Here is a 17,623-nt window from a genome sequence, read left to right on the forward strand (position 1 = left end):
TAGTACACTTACAAGTATACTACTAGTACACTGATATTTGTATACTTACTACATAAAGTATACTTAAAAATATACTTGAACTTTACTTAAGTATACTTACTAAAATAAACTTGAAGTATACTACTTTTTGGTAAGGGCAGGGGGGTGGCCCGGTGGCTATAGCCACTGCCCCTTTGCCCTCATCGGCTGAGTTGCCCCTTTCACCGATCCCCCCATCACCCCAGCTCAAAGCGGTCTGTTCCCGCTCCGCTGACTCCGCTGACACCGCTAATCCGCTCCGTGTTTTCCCGCCGCTCCGCAGCAATTAGAATGTCTAATCAAATTATTGTACCCGATCAGATCTAATATAAATAACACAAAATTCGCTGTTGTTGGCACACTTTGTATACCAAAAAAAAAAAATGCCTTCGCAAAAAAGAAGACTGAGACAGAGAGAAAGAGCGAAGGGAGGCTGCTAAAGGCAGTTCAACACTGAAAACATAAATACAACGCTCCAGCAAGCCAGCAGCTAAATATAGAATATTTAGCAGTTTGTCACACTTTAATTTTTGTAATTAAGTATATTTCCCATTATAATCACTTGTCTTGATACTAGTAATCTATAACACATCATATTTTATTAAAACCATATTAATAGTAGGCCTATAATAGTTAAAAAATAATATAAATGTTCTAAATGAGTTGTTTATTAGTATATAATATAGATTTATGCTGTAAAATATTAAATTAAAAGTCTAATACTTATAGGGGAGAGTGGGGTAAGATTAGCCATTTTTTACTTATGTGGTCCTCAAGATAAGTTAAAATGATGCAGAAGTACAATGAAAGTATGTATCCTATCCTATCCTATCCTAATGAAAGTATTCCTAGCATTTTAAATGATCAGAATGTCATGGTTAACTTTAACAACATAAAACCAACCAAATTAAGTTTAAATGTCAATATTTTATTGTTTGTATTTCTGAAACAATATGTTGAACACTAAAGTTGTAGCCTTCCTAAAACAGACTAAACAGAGGGTTTGTTGGCCATTAGGGACTACAGGTGGAAAGATATATCTGATTATAATGTGATGAAAAGCATTTTCTGGTTCTTATCAGAGAAGGATTTGGTGCACTTGTACACTGTCCCTATCAAATAAACTACAAAATATGTATATATGATAAACTAAACCAGTAATATATCACATTAAAATACCAGTTTATAATTCAGAGATTTAACTTAACTACAGTGCATTATTTAAAATGCTGACTCAGTTTACCCCACAGCATTTGGCTCACTTTGCCCCATAGCTGCCATTTTGGAAAAAAATAGCTACTGTTGCTTAACAGTTCAGGCTAATATTTAGCTAAATGATTTGCATGGTATATGTTGCAAAATCACCTATATGTATCATAAATAGTTTTAGACCTGGATAAATTTGCTTTGATGTAACAACCATTACATCTGTTATGCTCTAATTTTCCTCGGACAACTCCCTTATATCAGTGGTCGCCACAGCGTACTTACCCGTACAACCGCTTTGGCACGTTTTACGCCAGATGGCCTTCCTGCCGCAACCCAGCCCTGAGAGTGCACTAACTCATGCATGCATAAAATTTTACTTTGACAAGCCAAAAACAGTTTTTAAAGTAAATGGGTGCCTTCCATTCCCCCCATGTGTTTCTTTTTTTCACAGTCTGGCAGAAATGATGGGTGGTTCCAAAATACATGGTCACATGACAGTAAAAGTGTACAGATGCCAAGAAACGGGGTTGGTCAACTTACCCCACTCTCGCCTACTTCCATTGAAGATGAGACAGAAGCAGGTTCAGAGAGTGAGGGAGAGCCCATTCTTATAAAAAAACATCTACGATAAACTCTGAAATTATTACAGAGTGTGCTGTCTTCTCTTTTAATTGTATATTTGTAACAACTGGATAATTTGTATTTACAAGCACCCACCCCCCTATAGTGCCCCTTTTTTGGTTTGGGCCACTGCCCCTCAAAATGTCTGTGCACGGCCCTGATTTGGTTGGTAATTGCATGCATTTCACTTCGCAAGATAAATTTTGTGTAGTGAATTCATCAAATGCACCATCGAACTGAGTATAGCCTACTCTAGAAAAAACTAACACCCATGATATGAAGTACTGAGTAATGAGAATGTTTAAATATGTTAAGCATTTTTGTTGCGTATGTGTATGATAACTTAGCCCGGGTTATCATTTACTTGTGTAAACTGGTGAAAATGTGTTTTATAAAAAAAATTAAATGCTCGTTTTTTGCACCCACCGGCAGAAACATAAATCGGTGCCTATGGCTATGTCCATAACAAACTGATGTAAATGATGTTACTTACTGAAACTTAACCACATAGTGGGCTCACAAACCTCTCATTCGGCATGAATCGTTTCCATGAGTATTGTAGGTTTAGTTGTCTCATTTAGTTTGCTGATGATGAGGCTGAGATCAGTGGCGGAGCCAGGATGTTTTTATAGGGGTGGCCAGGGAGGGGCCAGCAACCAGTCTATTTTAATAAAGGGGCTCACTATAACTTTATTGCTCATTCAACTTCTCAAAACTCCCAAATGCTTGCTCTCCAACATTGCATACTCATGGATGAGGCATGCAGATAGTGATAAAAATGTGAAAAAGGCCGGAAGTCAACAGTAGACATAAATGCCAGAATATAAAATGAGTTATTTTATGCATTTAAATGGTTTAATTTTCGCATATTTTCTAGCATAAGTGCACTGTGCTCACATTTATTTGTGCATTCAATTACAAATAAAAAATACATATCATGCAGCATATATTTATGATGAAGTGATATAGAGCGTGCGCCACATATTTGCATTCCGTTGAAGAGTGTGCGCCGTGAGCACACAGTAAAACGGCTGATGGGACAGGAAAGTGTGTTTTACTGACATATAGTCTAACAACATCTCATCAGACCGCAGTTCACAGTTGTTCTACTGAGGCTCATTTGGCTGCTGTAGCTTTTCGCGCTCGTTTGACTCGCGCTTGACGCTGAGGTGAAGCTGAAGTGCGCCTATGAAAATTCTCCCGTTTGATGTGGTCATAAAGAGATATGGCAGTTCCGCATCTTAAAGGGGTCATATGATGGGATTTAAATTTTTCCTTTCTCTTTGGAGTTTTACAAGCTCTTGGTGCATAAAGAAGATCTGTAAAGTTGCAAAGACTAAAGTCTCAAATCCAAAGAGATATTCTTTATAAAAGTTAAGAGTCAACCACGCCTACCTAAAACGGCTCGTTCTAACACGCCCCCACATGTCTACGTCATGATGTGGGAAGATTTGCATAACGCCGCCCAAATGTTCAAGCAAAGAAAGAAGGCATAACTTTTATTCTCGCTGTTGCCGCTGCGGCCATGTTGTGGGGACTCTGTGTGTTTTGTTGTGAAAGCAAAACTACTTTGTTTGGCCTTCCAAAAGAGGACACGACTAATAATCAGTGGTTAAGTTGTATTTACAACACTGTTCCAGAACAGTTCAACCCAAATATTCAGATGTGTGCAGCACATTTTATGGAGGACTGTTTACTGATCCTGGGAGAGTAACGTTAGACTAAAATGCCAGCAGTTCTGACTCACGTAAGTACGTTTTCATTTAAAGGATTTGCCACTGATGATTCAAACGCGAGTTTTGAGCAGTGTAGAGTAGCACTTGTTGTTTGCCGTCGCAGACACGGCATCACAATATGGTAAGGGGCGTAACATTTCCGTCACACGCTTGAGGTATTCGGCCAATCACAACGCACTGGATAGCTGGCCAATCACAGCACACCTCGCTTTTTGCCAATCACAACGCACTGGATAGCTGGCCAATCAGAGCACACCTCGCTTTTCACAAATCGACGCGTTTCAGAAAGGCGGGGCATAGAGGAGAAACAATAATGTACAGTATGTGGAAAATATTGTGTTTTTTTAACCTTAAACCACATAAACACATTTCATTACACCAAATACACCAAATAATGTTCTTTTTAGTAACATCATATGACCCCTTTAATAAATGCATTTCTTCATTTTCTTGTCAATAAAAAAGGGACAAAAACTGCAGTTTTGAGTGGGGTGGCCAAGCTTTCGTCAGTGGTGGCCACGGCCACCCCTGGCCACCCCCTGTCAAGATGTCAAGTTGCAATGCTAGAACTGATTTGTTGTGTGCGTGTGGGAGGCGCCAGCGCGAACACTTTGGATTCCTTATATCAGCGGAAAAATGTGATATCCGTCAGATAAGAGCAAGACATCATTCAAAACGGTCTATTTTTATTTGTGTACCTTCAAAATGACAGTGAAACGTTGTGTTTTTGTAAAATAAAGAAAACAAACAAAATGCGCTTGCCGTCTTGGTCTATGTGAACCACTTCCTACAATGAAGAAAAACTCTGCGATACTGTCTACTTGTCAAACAGACATGAGAAATGTATTTAGCTATATAAACCTTGAAGTGCCTGCTTCTAAGTGTTTAAGCTTTGCTTATTTGGCATTAATGCATTATATGTCACTTTGGAATATAAATCCTAGCACGTTTCAGAAGATAAAAAATGCAAGTTGCAGTCCGGAAAATACGGTAGGCCTATAGCAAATTATTTTGCGGACTCCCTGGCTTTGCGTCACGGACCCCAGTTTGAAAACCCCTGATGTAAGGTACAGAATGGGTGACTTGTTGAGCACAAGACCAAGGTCTTGATGAGCTTGGAGGAACCAGCCTCTTTTTACTTTAGACCATTTATTTTAGAGTTACAGTGGTTGCTTGTGATGAGCTTTGGTTCATCATGTGACTTTCTCATTACCACCTGCTTTTGGTGGTTATCAGTGTATTTACAGATGTACTAAACAGATTTCAGTACTTCAAAAGGCTGGTATATTAACATTATATCAGTTAATGAAGTACAGTTTTTAAATGTAAATTGAAGTCAAATCCGTAAAACCTAAAATGTTGCTACTGTATTTTGTACTGTAAAATTCTGGCAACCACAGCTGACAGTTTTTTTACCATAAATTTTACAGAATTTTTTAAAGTGTGGATGTTGGCTCTCCAGGAGCAGGATTGGACACCCCTGCTATAGAGGGTGCAGCAATGAGTCCTAAAACCTGGAAATGAGTTAGCATTTTAGCACATCCGGTCAGTGGGTTTTCTGATTGAGTTTTTGGTTAAATGCCAGAAAGATGGTCTATGGTTAACACAAGCTCAAGATATTTTCATGTTTTATTCCATGACATAAAATACATTAGTAATACTCTACTTTTTACTAAATACTTCTACTTTTTTTTTTTAAGCTTTTATGTGTCTTGAAAAAGGTGGTTGCTAACAATTGTCTAAATGGGACTATAGAGATTGTCAGGGACATTAATCATCATCACACAAATTAAATCAATATACCTTCTTTTTTCAAATGAAAAAAAAACAGTGTGTCTTTGTAATAACAGTGGTTAAACAGGCCTGTTTCTCTCACAACCACTTATCATCAGTAGCATGTACTTAGAGCATCTGTGCTGGAGGGCCAGCCTGCTGGACAAAGTAGTGAAGTTTAGAGTGTCCACTGAGGAAGAACAGCTTTGAAGGTCTAATGAAGACTCCTTCTGACCTACAATTCCCTAAATTATAGACATTACTGTTGTATTTTCTCTTTTGGTGACAGTGATCTTTTGGTCTCTTATTTTTTTATCCCTTCTCAAGAGCCCTTCCATTGCCAGGAAAACCTCTTTTTTATTATTCTTTACCCACTTTTATGGACGTCTCTGCTATTTTATGACTTGCTCTTATCATCTGATCATGGTTGCATCTTTCCATTAGAGTTATTGGACCTTAGTGCTGCCTTTAATACTATTAACCACAACATTCTCTTGGATAGGCTCGAAAATTACATTTGCATTGTGGAATTGCATTTGGCATGGTTCAAATCGTACTTCCCATTATCAGCTTGTAACAATAAGTTAAGAGGTGTCATATCGTTTACAAGTTTGGTATGGAGTACTGCAAGGCTCAGTTCTAGGACCGTTGCTTTTCACACTGTGTGATACCATTAAGAAAAATGGAGTCAGTTTTAACTGTTACACTGGTGACACTCAGCTCTATATTTCTGTGAGGCCAGACGAAATGTACCATGGTAACTATAGTTAAACAATGGTAACTACAAAAAGTGTATGGTAACTACAAAAATAATTACTACACTTTTAATATAATAAAACCATGGTTCATTTTAGCAAGGCTGGTAACCAAACAGTTGATGGATCAATTGGTTACCCATATTCTTCAAAATATCTTATTTTATGTTTTATGTTCTTAGTGGCACCACCAGCAGTCCAAAAAAAAAAGTTTTTAAAAAACGGTGACCATCTATGCTGGGGGTGCATATTTTTCTACTTCAAAATTTAATCTTTAATTCAGTATGTTTAATTGGAATTGCTTCAGGTCATCATGTGTCTGGATTTATATGGCACTCATCACAGAAAACAGAAAACAGCACTCCATTCATTCTACTTGACCATTTCAACATCCAGATTGATGATCCAATCCCACCTCAACATCTCATGTTTCCTTTTCCATCGCTGCTCTGCTGATTTTGCTTCCGATTCCCACCATCTAATCTTTGGTAATCTTTGCATCAGTTTAACATTCCTTCAAGCTGGATATCTACCCATCAGAACTTCATAACTGAATTACATCTAAAAACTCGCCAACAGTTAAAACTCGTAGTTCCTGAATGATGATTTCTGGACCAAACAAAGAAAAGTATGTGATGATTCATACTGTCTGCATTGTTCAGCTCTGTAGATATAACAAGTACTCACTTGTACTTGAAAAATGTTTGCAATTCCAGTAGCTTTTGGGTATCTAGAATATTTTAGTCTAAAATGTTAGACTAAAATATTAGAAGACTATGTAAATCATCTATGTAATTCATAAGTACTTTTGTAACCTACTATAATTTATAACTATACTAATCAACTTTCTATCAAAATTGATTAAATGTGTGGTAGATACTGGCTGAAATTTAACCTCTGTATAATTCTTTGTAAACTTTACATAATTAATTACATTTAAGTTCACATTCAATAAGCTTCAAGTGTAATTTTTTACACAGTTACATTATACAGTAGAGCCAGATCCTATTCTGTTTTGACAGCCTATCAAAAAGGTAGTCTCTCTGCAGTAACATGAACATGGAGACATAAAAATATATAATTTTCAAGCAGCACTACTGCTGATAGAAAAATAGAATATCATCAACATCGCTCGCTTATATATTGCTATATATCTACATACAGAGACAAAATACAGAAAACATGGCACATATGTACATAGATTGTATGTTTGTGTCTCCATCTAGTGTTGAGATGGGTGAAGAGGAAGCACTACGCAGAAGAAAACAGCAATAAAAGAGGGGATTTCATTTGAAAGACATTTCATGTAAGGGTCCTATGAATTACATCCATACTACAAGGTGTAAAATTGTCATTTATTTCATGTTTATTAGGCAACGTCTGCTGCCTTGAGTACTGAACACTGACTACAAGAGGATGAAAGACCATCTGCCATATTCACATTTGAACGCAAAGAAACTGCTTAGGAAACAAATATTAAAAATGATGTTTAATGTTTGCTTCTGTTGGGTTTTCTGTATTTTTGCAGAAAATAGCACTGAATTGCAGGGGGAGTGGGGTGGGGGAAGAAACATTTTATATGTTTTTATTACAGAGAGTTATACAACAATCTGTGTGGAAAAAGTGATTGCCTCTTATGAACTGGTAATAAAAAAAATTACAAATCCTACTTCTTTATTAATAATTATAGTTTACTTAACATAAATGGCATAAAAACAACCATAAAGTGCCAAAAGTGCATTTCAGTGTGTTTAAAGTAAGAAATGAGAAGGGTGTCCAATCCTGCTTTAAAACCCCCCTACTGTATACCTTTTTCGTCTTTAAAACACTTTAAAATAAATTCAATTTTTTTAACATTAGTTAACTTTATTAATTAACATGAACAAAAACTGTATATGTTAATATTATTTAATACTATTCAACGAACAGTTGTTTTTTTGTTTATATTAACAAATTGTCACATAAGGCTCATTTAGTCAAAATTGAGTTATTCACATATTCTTATTCTGTGACAACTTATTTACATTATGTGGGTTTTTTTTTTTTTGTAAGTTGTGTACATTTTGGGACTGATGTATGAAAGAGACTTGTTTCCCATATCCCATATCATTATATGAAATGCAAAAGCTTTGAAGCTCAATATCTCAAAACTGCTCAGAATGCAAATAGAACCTTATAATTCCAAAGTGATGAAATGTTAAAGGGGTCATATGATGCGATTTCAATTTTTCCTTTCTCTTTGGACTGTTACAAGCTCTTGGTGCATAAAGAAGATCAAAACTTTTTAAAGTTGCAAAGACTAAAGTCTCAAATCCAAAGAGATATTCTTTATATTTTAACCTTAAACCGCATAAACACATTTCATTACACCAAATACACAAAATAATGTTCTTTTTAGCAACATCATATGACCCCTTTAACAAAGATTTTTTTATTTTTTTTTATTAAGTTTTAGCATTCCATATAATGATATGGGATATGGGGAACAAGTCTCTTTCATACATCAGTCCCAAAATGTACACAACTTACAAAAAAAAAACAGTAACAAATGTAATCATCCTTGTTAATGCATTAACTAACATTAAACTAATGGGACCTTATTGTCAAGTGTTAACGGCCTTTTGCATAGAATATTAAGACTAGATATTAGGTTATATAGGCCTACTATAAAAACACATGTTAATGCATATCCTGAGCATTGCACTGTTTAAGAGAAAATGTCACATCCACATAAAGATTATGTACGTTAAATATAATGCAATGTATGACATAACTTTCCACATAACATGAAAATAGCCCTATGAATAACACATCACCTTGATGTTGTTTTTCCTCTTGAAATGCAGCCCACAGGTTTACCATCCACATACATCCAACATAATAACTGCATTTCAGTTATCCGTTTCCTTCAGTCAGTAAACACTTCTCTCCAGAACTGTGTTACGGTAAAGTTTGTGTTCCTGTGAATCCCAGTGCTCGGGCTTCTCTTCTGGACTGCTCATAACTGGCTCTCCATATCTGCCGTAGAAACGAGCTGGTTCTCACGGCAAACTCAAACAGCTCTGGAGGCGGGCATGTAAGATGGCTTTTCTTCAGCTCGCCAGACTTTAGACGGCAGTTTCTGTCACAGACCGAGTAAAAGAGAAGCAGTTAACAATATCGGTAATTTGGGAACACTATTAACTAGTTGCGTATTAGTATGCATATTACTAGCATATTGGCTGTTTATTAGTACTTATAAACAGCATTGGGGAGTAACTAGTTACATGTAATGGAACTACGTAATTCAATTACAATTTTTTTTTATTGTAATCAGTTAGCTGAGAAAAATGTGTAATTAAATTACAGTTACTTATGAAAATGTTAATGACTACAAAGGGGGTTACATTTGAATACATACATACAGATTTGATTTCTTTCCTAAATTGCATTGACTGCTCTGAAATATGAGACACCAATGTTGCAGGAGTTTAGGACACAGAATAGGACACATGCTTATCCTGTTTTATTTCCTATTTGGGTTTATGTATAGGCTTTATTTTTTGAGATGAACTGTTTGATGCCAGTGTTTCCTGTCATATCTATGCAAAGATTTGATTTCAAAAACAGCATCATAGCTATTAAACTATATCTTGTTGTGATTTTAAATCTATATTTAACCTTAGAATGATCTCTAGTAAGTCTGATTTTGTGTTGGCTGTGCTTTAAAATGACATTATTATAATATTAATTCAAGTGAAGAAGGATTCTGAAAGTCTGACAGTCAGTGTTGAGCACTACTGTCAGGTTAACCCTGCCTGCTTTAAATATTTGAAAATGATTAACAGTTGAAAAATGAGAAATTTAGAAAAGTAATCAAAAAGTAATGGAATGTAATCAGTTACATTAATAAAGTAATTGAAATAGTTACTTATTACTTAATAGCTACTTATTCCATTTTAAACAGGGCAACTTGTAATCTGTAACCTATTACTTTTCCAAAGTAACCTTCCCAACACTGGATATAAAGCACATATTAAAGGGTTAGTTCACCCAAAAATGAAAATTCTCTCATTAATTACTCACCCTCATGTCGTTCCAAACCCTGTTCCCTAATCTATAAGAGTAAAAACAGAGAATGGGAAGTCTAGTGAAATCCTCTCAAAATGATCATTTCTTTACCTTTTCCTGCCGGTGGATATTCTTCCAGACTCTGTTGCACACCATGCACTCGAAGGCATTAATGAAGTTATCTTGACCATATCCTGAACACCCCACGTGTTCAGCTCTGTCACCAGATTCACGTTAGATATATCCCGCTTCTGCTTCCACTCCAAATATTTCAGATATTCCCAGTCATTCTTGTCCAATCTGTTTAAACACTGAGCGAGCTTCTTCGGCGGCTCATTGGGATTGACTGCGCTCCTGTTATCTGGCAACCACATGCGTACGTTAGGTGTGCTCCACGGCGGTAAAGTTAGTTTGACGTTTGACATTCATTAGACATTCATTTTTTTTGCCAATTAAACTCTTTGCAGCTGTTATGTTTTGAGCCCAAACTAACTCAGATAGATATAAATATATGCCCTTTACGTTGCACAAGGCTTAATTTCTAGGAAAATAATGTAAAAAAATTTACAATTTAAATTAATTAAACAATTTAACTACGTGACATTATAATATAAAACCAATACTAAAATGTTTGGAAAAACATCCCTGTTATTGCACAAAGCTCCGTTTTTGGAATTACCAGTTTATGTGTTTTATAATAATTTTACAACTTTTAATGTATGCAATAATATAATTTCATTAAACGAAAACACCATTTGATCTAAAGGTATCAAACCAACTGTAAAATATTCAGAATATTATTCCCTATAATGCACAAGGCTTGGTTTTTCAGATTATGCCTTCATTGTTTTTATATACAGTATTGAATCCATATCTTTCAAATGTTTAATATACTGTACCAACTTAAATTAATTAAACTGACACTATTTCAGATAAAGCTATCAAACCAACTGTAAAAATCTCTAAATATTATTCCTTATATATTATGTTCTTAAAGACATCATAGGGTATTGTGAAGATATTTCACTGGAATTTAGTCTTCATCACATCTATTTTTTGTTTTTATTTTGTGTTGTACTTCTTTATGTATTTATTCATGTTCAATGTCAACTGTCGTTTAGAGCAGTGACATTTTTGCTACAATTTCACGTCAATAAAAAATTACCTAATTCACACAATATGTTGTTGCTGTTGTTTTAATGTAAATCCCTAATAGAGGCTACACTGTGTGTGCGTGTGTGTCTGTGTGTGTCTGTGTGTGTCTTCTGCTTGAGTCTTCTGCTTCTCATATTTGTCTCCTGAGACAAAAACTCATTGCACATTGGTCTCCATTAAAGTTTTAGAAGATCTTGTTGACATTGCAGAGTGTGTCCAAGGTTACTGTTCCTGTAACAAGACTACTAAGTCAGTTTTGATAAAGACATCTGGTACATGACTGTTTCCAAGAACAAATGATGTGCCCTATGCACATAAACTATACAGCTTTGTTCTCTTAATAAGTTGGTACAGTATATTAAACATTTGAAAAATATGGTTTCAGTACTGTATATAAAAACAATAAAGGCATAATCTGAAAAACCAAGCCTTGTGCATTATAGGGAATCATATTTATTGTTTTTTACAGTTTGTTCGATACCTTTATCTCAAACGGTGTCAGAGTTTAATTAAAGTGGGTACAGTATATAAAACATAAAAAAAAATATGGATTCAATACTGTATATAAAAACAATGAAGGCATAATCTGAAAAACCAAGCCTTGTGCATTATAGGGAATAATATTCTGAATATTTTACAGTTGGTTTGATACCTTTAGATCACATGGTGTTGTCATTTAATGAAATTATATTATTGCATACATTAAAAGTTGTAAAATTATTATAAAACACATAAACTGGTAATTCCAAAAACGGAGCTTTGTGCAATAACAGGGATGTTTTCCCGAACATTTTAGTATTGGTTTTATATTATAATGTCACGTAGTTAAATTGTTTAATTAATTAAAATTGTTAATTTTTAAAAAAAAAATTTCCTAGAAATTAAGCCTTGTGCAACGTAAAGGGCATATATTTATATCTATCTGAGTTAGTTTGGGCTCAAAACATAACAGCTGCAAAGAGTTTAATTGGCAAAAAAAAAATGAATGTCTAATGAATGTCAAACGTCAAACTAACTTTACCGCCGTAGGAGCTCCGTAACGCCTACTTTGAGCGGCCTCCACAGTTTCTCAGTGATATAGTCATCACAGACGGCGTTCTCAAAGGCCAGGATGAACTTGTACTGGGAGAGGATCTGGTAGAAATCGTGATCGTCCATCGCAGTGGAGTCTCAGATGGGGCGGCAGGTCTTTATTATGAAGACACTGTCCGTATGAGTAAACCTGAATGTGCTGCATCAGCCCTTGAACGTAAACATCTCTGTCAGACGGCGGGTCACAGTCCGACTGGACGTACGCCACCGACGCCAGAGTCCTCCTCAGCTGGTTTTTGTAGGACAGAGGCAGTAGGTGTGTTTGTGGCCCTCCAGGTGCTGCTGCTGCTGCTGCTGCTGCGTGGTGAGGGGCAGGTGAGAGCCGCCGTGTGGTTGAACAGGTGAAAAAGCTTGTAGTTATTCTTGGGTGACTCCTCATGAAACAACGCCCACTGGTGCTGCTTGTGACGCAGAAGAGGAAGACTTTCAATGCTGAAATCCGTACCTGGAAAAAAAGACAAATCTTAAAGGGATAGTTCACCCAAAAATGAAAATTCTGTCATTAATTACTCACCCTCATGTCGTTCCAAACCCGTAAGACCTTCATCCATCTTCGGAATATAAATTAAGATATTTCTGATGAAATCTGAGAGCTCTCTGACCATCAGTCGACAGCAATGCAACTGAGATGTTCCCAGGTCCAGAAACGTAGGACATCGTAAAACAGTCCATGTGATCGTAATTTTACGAAGCTACGAGAATACTTTTTGTGCGCAAAGAAAACAATAATAACATAATTTATTCAACCATTCTTCTCCCCGAGTTACCGTCTTCCTCCGTTTTGGAGAGTATCCACTGAACGTAAACAACATAATGTGCGTTATTTACATTCAGCATGCGCGTGCTTTCTACTGAACGTAAACAATGCTAATTACGTTGATTACATTCAGTGGATACTCTCCAAAATGGCGGAAGACGGTAACTATCTGAATTATAACTCAGTGGTTATTTAACCATGTATTACTATGTCTTTTGGAAGGTTTTTGTCTTTCAAACACATTAAAGTGCGCAAATTCATGTTATTTCTTATTTACGTGTAATGCAGGGATTCCCAACATTTTTGTCATCTGAACCTTGTTCACCTCATATAGTTACTTGAATTGAAATACCCCCTGAGATTTTATGGTAATAAGTTAATAATTCAGCAACATTTGCATGTTCACGGTTCGCTGATGTGATATGCAAGTAAATAAATTATTTAATCTTTTTAGTAAGTGTTTTATTTTAATTGTTATTTTAAAATCATTTTAATGATTTAATTAATTGTTCATTGGTTTGTCAAATTAATTTGTTAACTCACACATCCCCAAAAGTTAGTGATTATACCTAAAATGTGTAATGTAATGGATTACGTTATTAAATACAATTTTTGTAATGTAAATAATATAGGAATTAATAAATAGCAATTATATCTGAAATGTACATCTAACTGTGAGAATTATTGAATAATAACAGCACAAATTACAATAAAGGTGACAGCAAATTTGACATCTTTCTCTCTTCCAACCAAGGTAATCAATCTCTCTCTATTTTTGAATTTATTTTTACCCTCCTTTCTTTGTAAGGCCATAGAAAACCTATCATGGATTTCGAAACAAACAAAACACAATGGCTCTGTTTAGTTAAAATGGTCTTTGGTCGATAATTTAGGAGATTCACTCCTGTATTGAAATGCAATTGTTACACTTGAAACTTTACATTGTGTACGTGGCCTAAGTATTAAATAAAAAAACAATAATAGCAATAACATGCCACTGAGGGCCTTCTGCTCCAATTCTGGGAGGCCCATTGTGCCCTGAGTGTCTAATTTGACCTTTTCACATCCAAATAAAATCTCTGTTTACCTCACAAATCTGAAAACAGTATAACACCTGCCTGTGTCACATTGCCACATACTGTATGCGTCACAGTTGTATGTAAGAACGTGTTGGCTGGCTGTAATTTCAAATCTGAAAATACAAAATCATTACATTGTGTTAGACTTTGTGTTGTCTGTAAACTTGAGATGTCTGTTACAACAACATAAAGTTAATTTGAATATGAATTGAATGTCAAAAAGAGGGAAAGTGTCAATAAGAAGCACACTGCTTGTGTGTTTTGTGATGTATAGAGTGCGTCTGCTTTAACAGATGAAGTTCACCAGGGCAAACAGTGAGTCATACCTGTTTGCTTCCATAGCAACAACAAAAATACTTCGAGTGGCCGTTCTCCTTTTATGTTTGAGAGGAGAAATCCTTCTCTTACAGCATCCTCTTGTGAAGCACATGACAAACATTGCTTCACACTAAACCACACGGCTGTCAAATACCAAATGAATTCTCGTAAAGAGGTTTACAAATAGTAATGCTTTAGATTTTTTTAATGTTACAACTGACTGTTGTTTAATATCAGTGTGTTGTTGTTGTTTTTTAAAACTATAGCCTAACAGACTGTCAGACAAATCGATTCCTGTACATTTAGTCATTTAGCAGACTCTTTTATCCAAAGTGACTTACAAAAGAGCAATAATATGTAAGTGCTGTGACAAGTCTCAGTTAGCCTAACGCAGTACACGTAGCAAGTTAAAAAATATATATATAATACAGTAAATAAACAGAAAACAAGTCGATAGAATAGAAATAGAACAGGGAACGCTAGTGTTAGAGGGTCTTTTTTTAAATAATAATAAAACAAGTCAAAAGAATAGAAATAGAATAGAGAGTGCAAGTGTTAGAGGATCGAGTGTTTTTTGAATAAAAAAGAAAACAATAGATAAAATAGAATTAGAATAGAACATTTCAATAGAATGCTCATTTTGTACACATAGATTTTGATTTAGTGATCTTTGGTTTGTGGGCTGAAACTGTATGTGTAAAGGCAGAGTAAAACACTACAGCACTGATTGCTCACTATTACGTGATTTACAGATTTCCGTTTCCTATAATCAAAGTGAAGAGCACTTCACAAACACAATAAATAGCTACTCACCAAACAAAGACTAATGACAGCATCTCTCATCTAATGTCTGCATCTCATCGGCTCTCACTCAGCCCACTACTGATTCATGAAAGATGCTGTTTATGTACTGTTTGACTTTGAACAATCCACAGATGAGCCGTTCATACAGTTCCCACTGTAATCCTTAACCTGTGATGGTGAACAAAGATGAGATGAAATAAGACTTTATACTTTAAGACTTTATATAGCGCTTTTAACAATACAGATTGTTGTCAAAGCAGCTTTACGGTATTAAATAGGAAAATAGAGTAAAAATACAAAACACTAAATTTTCAGTTAAAGGCAGTTCATCATTGATTCAGTGTCATCATCGTCCAGCTCAGTTCAGTTTAAATAGTATCTGTGCAATCAAGTCGACGATATCGCTGGATATTAAAAGTCCCCATTTAACATTAACATTTAAGTGCGTTTCCAAAGCTTGTTTGTTTTAGGGATCTGAATGAATTGCATATCATGGGATGTCATAGGACAATTTCAAATGAATGTGAAGATCATTTTAAGTGCAAAACTTTATGTAAAGCATTTATCTAAAGGACCTTTTTAATTTTTTTTGATCAATTATTTCTGTGTGGCCTATTAACCTGTGATGTGTTTCAATTCTAACGTGCACAAGTTTTGTAGGACTAAAACTAAAACCAAGAAAACTTAATCATGTAATATTTTTGCACAAATTTTAATATACAGTGGTAATACAATGCAAAAATACTACACAGATTACACAAATTGGCATAATAATTAAGACAACTTAGAAGAAGAAGTAAATAAATTTAATTGAATACTTTTTTGGGCCTCAGCTGATTCTGAGCTGGTGTCTGGTTATACGAGAATATGCCATCTGTTTGATTACTTACACAGGCTTCGCTTGCTCATAACTGTTTGATTTACTATCCACACCACTAAATAAGCGTTTATATATTACACTATAAAGAGACTCCATTTTATTGGGAGTCTCCATTTGAAATGGACAGCAATATATTTAATCATGTCTGGCAGCCTAACAAATATGGTTTATTGGGGTATAAAAGTTAAAACACTTAATAATCTATAAGCACTTCACAGATTTGATGTATTTATTTATTTATTGCACTAATGACAGGGGCGTAGCGTCTTGTATGCAGGGTATGCAGGTGCATAGGGGCCAGGGTGTATTGTGGGCCCGCCGAGCCGAGGGGGAACCTTTAATTGAAACGAGGGAATGAATAGAGCCCTGCACGGGCCCGGTGTCAGCTTATCAGAATATTCTCGGCCTGAGTCTGACCCGAGCCCGTGTCTTTTCTCTCTCTCTCTCTCTCTTTCTTCCCCTTTACACAGCTGCTGTTGCAGCAAAGCTAGTCCAGCTTTGGTTTTCAATGGCAAAGTGGTTATATTTCTTTTCATTTCTTTATTAAGTTAATTTAGAAATATGTTTGAAACATTTTATGTTTGTTAAATTCAAGTTGTTATTTTTTTTTTCTGATGCGCGCTCTGCAGGACATGGAGGCGCCAGCCCGATCACTTGCATTTTTTTCTTGAGATCGGAAACTTAACATATGCCGTGATTTTTGCTCATAATATAAAATAATTAAGGAAAACAAACAGCATGCACTTTCTGTCGTCTTGGTCTTGAGCAGGAGCGCTTCACAATGATGAAGAGCGTCAACTTCATCTTGTGACACTGACTCAGAAAATACTAGTTCATTAATAAATAATTCAAATAGCTCCTTAGTATTTTATTTATTTATTTATTGTTTGTTTGTTTTAGTTTTTTGGGTTTCTGTGCCAAGATTGTGTTTGCATGCAGTACAAATAGCCTACCGCGGCATTTTAGTACCATGTTGAAAAATAAGATTAACGTCATAATATTTTAAGAATAAAGTCAAAATTACAATAATAAAATCAGGTTATAGGCCTATTGCGTGAAGTTAATGTGAGTATTCCACCTATACTCCGCCAAATAAAATAAAATAAAATAAAATAAAAAGTCTTTGGCATCCGACCTGTCATTCTTCACATTTAACATAAAAAACAGCAATAAAAGGTAGGCTTATTGACGTCTTTTGAAATTCTAATTGATCGATTTCATGAAACATTCGTTTGTATTCAATTGTTCTGATTTTTAAAACATGCATTCAAATATTTATTCATGTTTATTTCGTGCTGCAAATATTAAAGAGGAAAATATCATTGATTCACATGCTGCTTGAACTGAGACGAATATATTTATCTCACTACAAATTT

The 17,623-nt window shown here is 35.4% G+C and overlaps 1 long non-coding RNA gene and 1 pseudogene across 1 annotated transcript in view; both read right to left on the bottom strand.

Moving 5' to 3' along the window:
- The window catches only part of LOC107715869 (uncharacterized), a 21,461-nt gene extending 12,959 nt beyond the window's left edge, over window positions 1–8,502 (bottom strand). Inside the window, exons 1-2 of the long non-coding RNA XR_001637145.1 lie at window positions 8,492–8,502; window positions 1,768–1,773 (exon numbers count right to left, since the gene is read on the bottom strand). This is a non-coding gene — a long non-coding RNA (uncharacterized LOC107715869). The remainder of the gene's footprint in view (window positions 1–1,767; window positions 1,774–8,491) is intronic.
- A 518-nt stretch (window positions 8,503–9,020) lies between these two features.
- LOC107715835 (alpha-(1,3)-fucosyltransferase 10-like) lies at window positions 9,021–12,960 on the bottom strand (annotated as a pseudogene).
- Between the last annotated feature and the right edge of the window lie 4,663 nt (window positions 12,961–17,623).

This window comes from Sinocyclocheilus rhinocerous, unplaced genomic scaffold (genome assembly GCF_001515625.1).
Source record: "Sinocyclocheilus rhinocerous isolate Xijiao unplaced genomic scaffold, SAMN03320098_v1.1 scaffold178, whole genome shotgun sequence".
Taxonomy (NCBI): Eukaryota; Metazoa; Chordata; class Actinopteri; order Cypriniformes; family Cyprinidae; genus Sinocyclocheilus; species Sinocyclocheilus rhinocerous.